Source organism: Grus americana, chromosome 5, assembly GCF_028858705.1.
Source record: "Grus americana isolate bGruAme1 chromosome 5, bGruAme1.mat, whole genome shotgun sequence".
NCBI classification, from domain to species: domain Eukaryota; kingdom Metazoa; phylum Chordata; class Aves; order Gruiformes; family Gruidae; genus Grus; species Grus americana.
The window spans coordinates 43,390,282-43,403,059 of NC_072856.1; the positions used below are offsets into that span (position 1 = coordinate 43,390,282).

The 12,778-nt window shown below is 45.8% G+C and overlaps 1 long non-coding RNA gene across 1 annotated transcript; it reads right to left on the reverse strand.

The window, feature by feature from the left end:
- Positions 1-5,278: 5,278 nt before the first annotated feature.
- LOC129207633 (uncharacterized) lies at positions 5,279-8,298 on the reverse strand. The gene is made up of 3 exons (XR_008577493.1): positions 8,084-8,298; positions 7,895-8,006; positions 5,279-6,178 (listed from the first exon to the last, which is right to left on the reverse strand). It is a non-coding gene; the product is annotated as an uncharacterized LOC129207633 (long non-coding RNA).
- Between the last annotated feature and the right edge of the window lie 4,480 nt (positions 8,299-12,778).

Here is a 12,778-nt window from a genome sequence, read left to right on the forward strand (position 1 = left end):
AAGATCAAACACGGCGCGTTTATTTATCTGCGCGTCTCCCGTCCCCGCCGAGCGCCGCTTCATCTGCGAAAGCAGCAGCCAACAAACCCCGAACCCCGGGATCCCCCCGGGAGGAGGGGTGCGGATATCGGCTGGGCACGGCCCGGGGACGCCCGGCCGCAGCTCTGCGGTCCCCTCCGCAGGACAAGCGCCTCGTCGCAGCCTTTCACCGGGTGGCCCCGTTCCCCCCCCCCCCCCCCCGCCTCCGCAAAGCTGCGGTCAGTCTTTGCCCAGCCTCGATGGCCGCCGAGTGCTTATAAAAAAAATATATAGAAACAAGAAGCCTGATGAACCGTTCGAATGCAAAAACCGCAGTGGCAGGGCTCGGTTCTTAGCCGCAGGGCAGGAGCAGAAATGACGGATGGGCGCGATTAGCTTAATTCACGCGGGTCGCGCAGCGTGGGTCAGGCCATGGGGGCCGCAGAGGGCGGGGGCGGGACACGGTCCCCACCCGCACGCCGCAGCGCCCGTTCGCATCACTTCCCGCCGGTTTCGCGGGAGGGACCCGGCGCCTGTCTAGAAAACCAGTGGGAGGTGAGTCCGGCTGGATGGAGGAAAGCCTGGAGGGAAGGAGACACCTAACCTCTCCCCAGCAGATCCGCTTTCCCTTGAATGCCGGCCAAAGCGCGTACAGCCCAGCCCCGTCGGGCAAACGGCGTGAAGCGGCGTAATGATGCGCTGAGCGCCTGAAAACAGAAACACAGATACACACGGAGATACTCTTCTAGCCGGCTGCTTCGTTGTTTCAAATTTCCCTGTCCAAAGAGACATCTATAAGCTATTGTGTATAGATTATATTTATCCGTCCCTGCTTTCGCCCCCCCCAGCCCCGCTCCCCCCTGCCTCCGGCCGCCGCCGCCGCCCCTCCCCGCCCTGCTCTGGGTGTCGGTTCTGGAAGCAGTTACACTTCACGGGGAAAATGTCAATAGAGCAATAACAACAAGGGAGAGGCGAGATTTATATCGGCGAGATTTGTGGGCGAGATGAACGGGGCACAAGGCTCCATTTGGCCAACTTCCCGCATATTTCTTCGGGACTGGACAGGCTCCATATAAACGATTCCCAGGCCGTGATTACTGCAGCCACCTATCAAGCGTGCCTGGTGACAGTAGTTATCTTCCCCGCTCCAAGCACAGCCTCCCAGCCGTCCTGGGTGGTCGGAGCGAGGGGAGCACAAATACATGCCAACTGCTAGGCCGTGAACAAAAGGGAAATGTAGCCCTATGTCCCGGACCTGTTGGAAGCATTTGTTCCAGTCAAGATTTTGCATTTGTTCAGATCTGGAATAATAGGTGATTGACGCCTTCCCACAATGTGCTTTAACTCTCCGGGATAAATCGGAGCTTGTTCCTTGTTGTCATGGTTTTCAATAGGGTTCAATGGGATTGAACCACTATCGACTCTGCTTTACGTCTTCGGCAGCCCCGTCCATACAAATTTATTAGTTATGTCTTTTTAAATGAGATTAAATTGAAACGACGTGGCCGTCCTCGGCGGAGCGGCTCCTCTCGCGGTCGCCCCGGTCCTCCCCCACCCCCGGCTGCCCGTGTCACCGCCGGGGCAGCCCGCGGCCGGCGGGAGGTGAGCGCCGGTCCGGGCCCCCCCGCCCCGCCAGGTACGGCCGCGCTCACCTGCCCGCCCGGCGGGCCCCTGCCCGGCCGGCAGCGCCGTGCTGCCCCGCTCTCCCGGACGCCCCGAGTATAAAAGGAGGCCGAGAAGTGCTTATTAATATCTTGACCCCGCAGGCAAACATTTGCTGAATGCCTGGGCTGGAGTTTCTTGGGGGGGGCGCGGGGGGAGGCGGCGAGGGGAAAGGCGGGGGCTGGGGTTCAGAGAGCCACAAACTTATACAGTATCCGAGGTGGCTCTTAAGAGGAGTTTGCCAAGGACACTCTAAAGAAAGTGCAAAAACTTTGCAGGAAAAAAAAGTCAGGATGAGAGAGAGTCTACTTCAGTGACCTCTCTTAGCCTTTTAATCTATTTAACATCCTAAGCCCACACTGATGTGTAGAAATAAGTAAATGGTACTCTTCAAGCCTTAAGAGCTCTTCAGCATCAAATATTTGCACTTACTCTTAGAGTTTTTCTCAAATAGCGCAAGACACATTCTCCTTGGACGGGCCGAGCTGTCTAAATATACCTACGCATTGTTATCTGCGGGAAATAGTTCGCTTCAAAGGGAGAACGTAATAACCTGAAATGTTTCATCTCTTGTTTTGCTTGGGACCGACTTGGATACTTTTCAGCTGTGGCTGCCCGGCCTCATTTCGGGGTTTGCCGGTTCACATTTCACCCTCTCCCGCAAGACTTCGGCTTTGGGGCCGGGGGACCACTATCCCCGACGGGAGCCCGGACCCGCGGTCCCCACCCCTCCCCCCGGGGACCGCATCCTTTGACCGAGGGGTGGATTTTCTGCACAGGCCGGCGAGTGCCTGATAGCCCCGGGGCGTCACCGAGAGCCGCCTCTTCCCCGACGGCACCCACGGGGATGAGACAGGGCAAGCTTTTCTCCGAGGCTGTTACACCTACGCTGCAGCACCCACGCGTGTGCCCCACCAGCAGAAGCAGTGGGGCCCGCAAGGCGACCATATAGCAGGTGACTCCCCGCCCCGCGGCGAGCCCGTCTCCGTGGGCCGCCGGGGAGAGACCGTGCCCGTCTCCGTCCCGTCCCTCCAGCTAAATCCCCAGAGGCACTTCGGGGTCCCCAGAGAGAGCGTTTAAATGATTTTTCGCCCTTTCTGGAGGGTAAAGAAAAAAAAAACACATTTAAAATAATAAAAAAAAGTTTGTTTGTATTAGCAGCGCGCTTTTCATCCCACTCGCCGACGACCGTGCTTCATTGAGGCTCATGTGAAACAGGGCAGGAAAACGAGGAGCCCGGGAAACCGGCCGTGTCCCCCGCAGCGGCCGGAGCCGAGAGAAGTCGGGGCGCGGTGGCCGTGGCCCTCCGTGGGGATGCGCGGATACCTGCGGAGGCAACCCTGCAGCGCGGCCCGGGCTGCTCGCACCCCAGCAGACTGGGGGGCTTTGAGGGAGACCGCGGGGTTTCCAGCCCGAGATGTGGCCCGGCCATTTTGGGATATCCCGGAGCTGAGTCGGACCGTCCCGTCGGGGCTCCCGCCGCGCTCTTGCCCGGTTCTCCTCCACACCGGCCCGGGGGAACCGAGCTGCTAAAAACACCTCCGACCACCTGAGAAAATAGTGGCTTTCTCTCTCTTTTTTTTTTTTTTTTTGAATGGGTTCATTTATTGTGCTCAGTGGAGGATTGCAAAGCAGATTTACCAAATCGACGTATGTGGGATGTAGAAATCGAGCATTTTCCTGAAATAGTTGATTGTGTCTACACCTCGAGAGAGGAGTGGGGAAAAAAAAATAAATTACATCAATTCAAGTGGCTGTCTGGCTGTAGCTGATGTAGTCCCGGCTTTAAGGAGGAACTCTCCATAGCGCTGAGCCAGACGAGCGTAGGGCAGCGCTAAGAGCCAGGAGATAGAAGCCCTTTTCCTGGGATGCTTCCAGGCTGTGTTGCGGACTGGATACGTTTGCACGTTAGGTTAAATCCTTGGGATAAAAGCTACCGAGACAGCACACCTCGCCAGGCTCACACCCAAGGGTCGGCTGATGACTGGGAACTGAGACACGGAAAATGAGTGACCTGGCAAACATCACAAAAACCCCTGTACCAGAGCTGGCAAATGAACCCCTGACCGAGAGCTTCCTTTCTCTAGAATACTGGATTTTAACAGTTTAATCTGGATATCATCGTATTTGAGAGGGAGCTAAATTCAGTATATTGACTTTCCTGAAAAGAAAACCTGATCTCACAGAATTCAATGTGAAATTTAGAATTTATTTTAAAACAGACAAGATACCACCTTTCTATAAAAACAAATAATCTTCTACTTCATTTTTCCAGTAACAAACATTTCCATAACTTTACTCCCTTTTCCCTCATCACCTCCTGAAAAGAATATCTTTCCCTCTCAACAAGGAACCAGCTTTGAACTTTGAATTTTACTACAAGCTCTTCTTTGTCTTTTTGCTTTGCAACTGACATTCATTATGGTATATTTTCTAATTAGGGAAATAGTGTGGAAGACGTGGAATATTCCCTATGGGAAGAATTGGTTTCTTTATATTTCTGTATGTTGTATTTGTCTCTCTTTCCCCATAGAATAATGTAATTTGCTTTTCCCGTTTCCTAATACTTCCTTACAAGCTACATCTTTTTCTGCAGCTCCTTTACTTCTTTTTTTCATGACTATTCCCTGATCTAAGTACATACATACATCGACTTTAACCTATTAAAAACTTCAACAAACTTTAACTAAACTTCTTTCTTTCATGGCCAATTTTGAAGATTCTTATTTTGTGGTGTGCTAACTTCCATCCCACCCAAATCATGACTCCCTCTGCTGTCAGTCTTCTTTTGGTTTTACATGGCTCATTAATTAAAAATAAATAATAATTATTAAATCTGATACGTGCAAAGCATGCTATCCAAGGCTTACACTTTCTCTGAAACCCTCAATTTTCTATTCTGCATTTAAACAAGAGACTTTACTCCTTGAAACAGGGATTACCCACATCAGTGGAGGATTCAGTACTGAGCTTTTCATTTGCTCTGTGTGATCATCCTGGAGGAATTATTTTGCAAATTGACTGCAAGCAAAGCAGCAAGGGACAAGCCCTCCCTGCTCTCTAAGTTGTTTTGGGACGAGCTTGTGCAGGGCCAAACCAGCGTGGACGTGAGTGGGGCTGCCCAGCTGCCTGGGCTTTCCTTCCCTCGGGCTCCTTGGAGCCCAGCTCTCAGGAAAGGCTGAGGGAACGGGGCTTTTGCGTCCCTGCCAGCACACTCCCCTTGGGCCAGCGGGGAAGGGCCACTGGGGTTACCTGGGTGATGAAACTGCAGCAGTCGCTCAGTTAACAGCTGGCTGGAGTGCAAATTCTGTACCTACCAGTACTGCAATGCCATTCCCCTCCTTGCCCCATTTTCATCCCACACTCTCAGCCTGCATGGGATGTATGGGGAGGCAGGAGCAGGTTCCAGCTGAGGGACAAAGCACACCCAGGACTGGATGTGCTCTCGGGCCCGGATTCAGCTGCTGATGCTGGAGTGTGCGGCCCTTTCCCCTCACTGTTATAACACATCTGTGCAGGATGTGCAGGCTCCAGGGTGTAGGTCGTATGTCTGGAGCCCAGAGGGCAGCCAGTAGCACCGATGACCTTGAAAAGGGGCTGCTCTCAGGCAGAGGCAGCAGTCTTGCCCCAGATGCACCTAGTGTTTAGGCATCTAACCACCCTTTATTTCAGTGGGAATTAGGTGCCTGAAGCCCCTTGAGAGTCTGGCCCCAAAACTGAAGTGGGTGGTGCTAGGAAAATGGGGTGAATGGCAAGACAAAAGTAAAGTCCTTAAGCAGTTGTTGAGAAACTGCACTAGAGGACAGGAGTGTCCCTGAGGGATGCCGTCCTGTTCACCAGCACCATCGCCTTCGATAGACCTTCACAGAGACAAAAGGCATTTTGTGCTTTGGACAGCTTACAAGGATATATATTGGTTTTCAATGTATAACTCTTTGTCCTTCACTGTAAGATATCAATTACATTTTTAAGTAATCATCAAATTCGGATAAATATCTTCTATTGGTTAAATTCTATTGAATTCTGATGCATAGCCTTTATTAGAAATTGGCAGCCAAAGCTGCAGACTTTTAAAAGGTCCTTTTATTATTTTCATAAGGCATTATTTTCTTCCTCTGTGACATGCCAAGTCACCAAGCGGTAGCAGTGCTTTGGCTAGGTGCACACCGACTGACTGGCCGTCACATGCACTGACTGGCAAGCTGGTTGCTGCCAAGTCAAATATTTGTTTCCTGTTCATAAGTCAATAAGTTGGGCTTTTTCTCAAGCCATTAGGTTTCACAAACCTCCTGTGATCATAATTGGTTTTGAGACTTCTGATCATCTATCAAATTTGGTTGAGGCCTTTTTTTTTGCAGATGGCAGGCAGAAAATAAGATTGTGTGAACCTTGCACTTTGGGAAATCAGGTTAAAAAGGCACTTGTAGCTCCCAACTGAAAATGTTAAGGAAAACGTGTCCCATGGCTGTTTCCAGGACTGAAAGATTTGTCTCTCATACTGCAGGTAAAAAGATATGAACACAAAGTCAATTTTAAAATTGCAGTCCACCATTTCTTGCTACTCTCGGTTGAATTCTCCTTTCATTTACACACTGTTGACAACAGCTGCTTTTAAAATGTTGAGTAAAGTAACTCTGCTGACTTCAGGAGAATTCAGCTGGGTGAAGCAGTGCTGGCTCGGGCATGCCGCAAAATAAATGACAGAGAGGCTTTGGCTGTACAAGAAGTTACCATGAGGGAGTTTACAGAGGAAAGAGTCACTTCCAGTCTATAGCAATAAAAATTGGTTTTGATGTTTGACTGTACATGGGCCAAAGCCCAGATCCAAATGTTTCCTTTTCCAAATGTGATTTAAAATCTGCATCTGGATTTTTCAGCTTTGCCTTGATTTGATACTGAGCTGCTTTTTTACCCCTACAAATGCATATTGTAAAGAAGGCTGTTTCAGATTTGTGTAGCAAGAGGCTATAGGTTATTTTCATATACAACAATCTTCCAGACTAAGAATCAGCAAACGACAAACATCTAACTGTATATATGTTATGCATGAAAGTACATACACCCACTTTTGATGCTCATTATTTAACATAATAGTCTTTAAATCTCATAGTAGATGATTCATCTTCTTTTCTTCCTCAGTGTCTGTCTCCACAGCTCTCTTCTGGTTTTCTTCCCTTCTCTCAACCCATGATTTAGCTCTGTTTGCCCTCATTTTTCTCTTTCCACAGTTCCCGTTTTAAAGTTTATTTGCAGTCATTTTTCTGACAGTAACATCAAGTGCTGAACACACTCTACTATCAGAGGTTGCATTAAGAAGCCTTGAGAATATGTGGTAATTTCTCAGTCCTGTTGCAGTTTCTTAAATGCCATTAATAATCAAAACTGAACAGCAAAGCTTCGAAAGATCCCTAAATAATCCCAGACTGGAATATTTGATTATGAGACAATAGCTGAAAGCTTTTTTTTTTCAGATACGATTTATTTTAAGCTCACAATCAGAGAGTCTGGTAAAGTCACTGGGCCTCAATCTGCTCTCATTATGCATTCTTAGCCTGAAAGGGAAATGAGGACTCCAATGAGGCAGATATAGTTTGAGTCAGGTATAGAAATTTAGTAATTTATTTGAAACAGATGAAAATCAGTTTATACAGCTATTTTCACATATAGTGAGAAGATAACTGTCTCCCCAAGTTATTTTCTTGAAGGTTCTTTTGCACAGCAATTATCAAAGTTCTGCTTTAGAAGGAAGGCAACATGGTCTGAAGGAGTATGTGTTAGATGAGAATGGCGGAAGGGCGGAAACCTAATTTTGGTTCTGCCAGTCTCACCCCACATGGCTTTGCTTCCTTGATCTATTTCCTTGCCTATAAAAATAAGGTTAGATTGTATTAAATCAGCTATCTCATACAACTGCTGCAGTTGTACGTGGTGTGACTAGTGAGTATCCATATAGCGCATCAACTGTATAAAATGACATCAAAAATTCTAAATAAGCGCTCATATGAGATTGTGGGGAAGGTATTTCATAATGGACTCACGGCTAAACCTGCACTATTGAAAGCATCCGTGAGTCGTTCTGGACTTGTGTGTGTGCTTTTGTTCACTGAAGCTATTTAAATGGCCACAGTTCTAAAGGCAGAGAAGTTACGAATCGTGTGGAAACAGGTGCCACAAGAAGATTTCAAAAGAAAAGTTATTTGGGGATTTTACTCACCTGCAGACCCAGTGACATCATATTAAGTAACAGCTTCCAAAATGTGACTGCTGAAGTTCCCATAAAAGATCCGGGAGCGATTTCTCATAAAGTTTTCAGCCAGGCAGTAACACTGTTAAAAAAGGAAAGAGTAATTTTTACTGACGGGCAGAAATGAACAACGTAGGAAAACCCAATTTGCTTCCTCACCACTTCGGTCCCACTTGTCAGCGTGCTCCTCTCCCAGTGCAGCTCCACGCCGGCGCTCAGCTGCTGAGCACATGACCCGCTGCCTTGTGAGAAGTTAATGTTCGTGAATACTCACAGACATACTTTTGGGTTTGGTTTTTTTTTTTTTTGGACTTTGAGTGGATTGTGTGATGATTTAGAGCCACGTACTCCCCTTGAAGTTAGTGTGGGCAGGGGCGGTGTGTACTGGAGAGCAGTTTGAATCCCTGTGGGTGCAGAAGCAGGGCAGAGTCTGCGTCTGCCTCTCGTCCTACAAAAACAGCCAGCAAACCCTCTGGTGGGCTTGTCAGAGAAGGAGCTGGCTCAGGCGTCAGGCAAATCCTCAACACACAGGCTCAGTGAAAAAGGGAGGACAGAAAGCCAAGGGGTTGGAAGAACACACAGTAACTAATAGTGAATAGATGACTGCTGACCCTCCCCATCTCTGCCCTCCTTTTCAAGCTGATCTCAGAGTAAGGTTGTACATCAGCTGTTTTCTTTAGGAGTCTTTAGTCAGCTCCACATATACAGTTTTAAACTCAGCTGAATCATCTTACAACTTCTTCACTGATTAGTTGTGTGTTAACATCCTTCCTAAATAAAAATACTTGGACTTAATATTTCCGGTGATCTCGTCTGTGATACTCTCTCAGCTTTTCGGAGGACAAATACTAACCACTTTACACAGCTAGTCGTCAGTTCTGTTAGAGCAGTTTACTTTTTGGGTACTGGAGCTAAGTGAGACCTCTCACTGAAATTCTCAAAGTTATGTTATTCCCAAAATCAGCTTTGGGAATATCCCTTCCTGCCTCTGGTCTTGGACATTGGATAAATATAAAAAACAGTTCCAAGATTTTCTCCCTCATATTGCAGTGCTTAAGCCTACTGACAGGAAGGAAGAACAGTGGATGATTAATTTTAAAACAAAACATTCCTGCCAGCCCTCTGCAGCTAAATGGAAGTTGTGGTGACTGAGGCATTTATGGAGGATATTTCAAAGTGAGATATATTTATCCCATGACAACACTCTATTACCATGACATTTTGTGGTATACCTTTAATAATGAGTAACCTTTGTATAATAGTTTTCATATGATGGAATTTGTTACATCAGTGAAACAAAGCTACTTTACTATTTCTGGAGCAGACACATTCCAATCTTTTTTTCTTTTTTTTTTTTTTTTTATAATATGCTTTCTTTCCCTGTTCCTCATTCAGTCAGCAAAAACATCCACTGATTAACAATACAGTTAAAATTCCAGCTCACATAATTATCTGTATTATGCCTGACATCAAACAGATTTACAGAACTTAAAGTAATGATTAATAGTACTGACTTTAGAAGGCTGACTTCTGTGAATTCTGATCCGTTGCATTGATTTAGTAGCCATTTAAGGTTAAAAAGTCAGCATAAGATTGCACAATCCATATATAACTTGATAAATATTTTAAGTTTCTTTACAGCAGCAGCTGGTTTTATTCTTTTAATCAAAGAAGTGTTTCGTAAAGCTATTCCGCACTTTGGTCCGTAACAAATGTTTACTTTAGAGCAGGAAAAAGTTTGTCTGTGCGCATGCAGTTACATTATGCATGCTATCCTGCTGTACTGCTGGGGCAATTACATTTGCAAATAGAAAATAAAAAAGGAATGACGGGGGGGGGAAACCAAACACTATTTGTAGAGCTTTATCTCGCAGACAAAAAATCTCAAAGTATCTCTGTAGTATCTCAAAATACTAAAGAGAAATGATTGAAAAAGGGATGTTAGGAATGATTCTTCAGAAATCCCAATGATTTGCATCCAGCTAATGGCCGATGAGCACAACTGTCTCTCGCGTTTGGACTTTAACCGCAGGGAAGGTAGCAGCGCCGGTACTGTCAGGAGGCAGCGGGGCCACGTGCACAATGGCTGAAAGAGCGACCACCCAAAGTGATGCATTTCAGTATTGAAGATGCACAGAGACCTGTATCAGTTGACCTCAGCCTGTGACCAGCGGAGTAAAGAGTCACTAACTCAGAAAGGTAACTTGGGCTCTGCTTTCCAATGGCTTTGTAAATCAGCATAAGCACCTTATCACAAGTGCAAAACTTTCTCGGTAACCAAGTGCAACTGAGACGGAATTGGGAGGCTGGGGGGGTTCTTATGAGCAAATCTCTAGCAGCGCGCAGAGTCCCAGCTGCTCTTTTTGTACAGTACTGCCCGAAATGCCAGCAGCAAGCAAGTCAGACTGCTAGGAAATATTGCAGTGCTCAGTTGAAGAGTGTACATGTGCACCTTCTGATTACTTGGGTCACCAGAATCAGGAGTCTCATAATCTGCCATCACGAGTCTTGAAATGGAGATGCAAAAACAGGGCAGAAATCTCATTTGTACGGTGGCAGCAAGGCAGTAAGAACATGCATTTTCACACCCACAAAAGCAGATCTTAGCTTCCCTAGACCTAGAAAGGTATTTTGTGCCACTGGGTCCTCCCAGGCTACTTTTTCACTCTCTAAATAAGTATTCCACTTGGGATGCAGAGAAAAGATGCTGCTTCACTTAAATAATATTACAGCTTATTGTGTTTTTTTGGTCCTCAGAGGGTTTTAATTTGTTTGGATGTGACAGCTGTATTGCAGCTGCAGGCGGAATATTCTCTGTCTTTCTTTAGTGTCAACAGCAACATTTTTAGAAATTTCCTGTGCTGCCTTGTATGGCTCTTTTATTTCTTCCAGCTTTTATTTTATGTAATTAATCTTTGTATGCAGAGTGTTTAAGTTTGTGTTCTTCCTGCCTCATTTTTGATCCTCATATGCTCTGTTTGGTGTTTCACTTGTGCAGTAACTGCAACAGCAACATTCTCCCTTTTCCTCTTCCAGACCCATAAACTCAGGCTCCAGAATTTGCCTATGACTAGCATGTGACATGCATGTTATATTTTGGGTACCACATCTAGTGAAGGGGGCCTGGCTCAGTGCATCTTCAGATTATTCTTCTGCATCTCCAGCCCAATCATTTGAGTTACGCTAACTATAAATCATAGTAGTGCGATACAGAGTTAGAGCCTGGATTTTTAGTCCATTGTGAAGATGTAAAACTCACTGGCCGGCATGATCTCTAATAGATTTTATTAAGATACGATTATATTATATTATATTAATAAAATATAATAGCATTTATGCAAGGTGTTTATGGCAACTCAAACACACCAAAAATCAATATTGACTAATAAGCTCTTAATACTCTTTTAAATAAACTTAGTGTCTTATCTTCAAAACAAAACAATCCCCCCAGTAGAAACTAAAAGAGAGAGATAAAGTACAGGTAGACCTATGAAAGCCAGTGAGTACTGAGGGGTTTTTTACATAAAGCCAGATTAAGAGTGTGTGTATATCTCTATAGCCCCATTGGCTTTGTGGAGCTGCACTGATTTAAACCAGTTAAGTTGCTGGCTCTAGTTATTTTATTCCTTCCTTTATTGCCTTACCATGCCAGGCTTACAGAAGAGACAGGAGAAATGAAGGCTTACAACACTTGAAAATGAGCTGAAATTTTGCAGTGCTGGTTAAGTGTTTAACTGCTCGTCAAGGTTAACAATGTGTTTAGTGTGCACACATGAGGGAAATCTTAAACAAGTGGATTTAGAGAAACAAGCCCTTGCTAGATTGAGAGTATAAAGGTCTATAGCTACAAGTTGGAAGATAAGTGCTTGAAAATATTGCTATAAAAATAAACCATAAACCTCCATGACCACCTTCGATAATGTCATGGGAACAGGCTGCATGCCAAGAAACAGCAGGGAAGGTAAGAGCTAACGCTCCTCGGCGTCCAGCAGCACTCCAGCACGGACTGTCCACTCCCAGCCCGGCTGGATGCCCAAGTCAGGCTCGTCTGGCCAGAAAATTGCATCATATAAATGGGAATAACAGAGAAGAGAATCAGGCACTACAGCATCTAGACTCCACAGCATCTTAGAAGGATTCTGCTAAATAGAGATTCCATAATCAGAAAGTTCCCTCGCTCCTTTTTAAATTTTTTTTCTTATTTTTCTTCTTCCTTTTAGTGTCGTACATAACCATCCCATGGCACGACGGCTGGCACACAGGGCCAGGTTACGGCTCCTGTAGTCTGCAGTAATAGAGGTCCATAAACTTTTATTGAAAAATCTGCCACGTTTGTCTGTTCCTAAAGAGCTGTTTAAAAGATACGCTGGTCATTACAAAGGTGTAAATACACTTGAGCTGGCAAAGGCACAGTTTGTACCGGCATTTTGGGCACCAAAGCAGGAATAACAACATACTAAAGGCTGCAGCCTGGCCCTCCGGAGTGTATCATCAGCCGTAGGTTATGTTCCTTCTACCAGTGGGAAAGACAGTGCCGGGGTTCCGGCTTTTTTCCTACCATCTTCTTGGTCTTTCCAAATTACTTACCATCCCTTTTCTGAGAAAACAGTAAACAGCAAGTAAGCAGCACGGTTTCTGTGTCTGTAGGTTTGAACTTCTCTTCCTCTCCAGCTCTTTGCCTGGGATGTAATCTGAGATATATGTTAGCCTACTGAAAAAAGAATCACTGTAATTAGCATTCAGCACCAATATTTTAGAGGAGTTATACAGTTCAAAATTATATATTTACATGAGAAACAATGTATTACTCTCACTGTAATCTTTGTTTAAGGTCATTACACAAGCAAATATTTT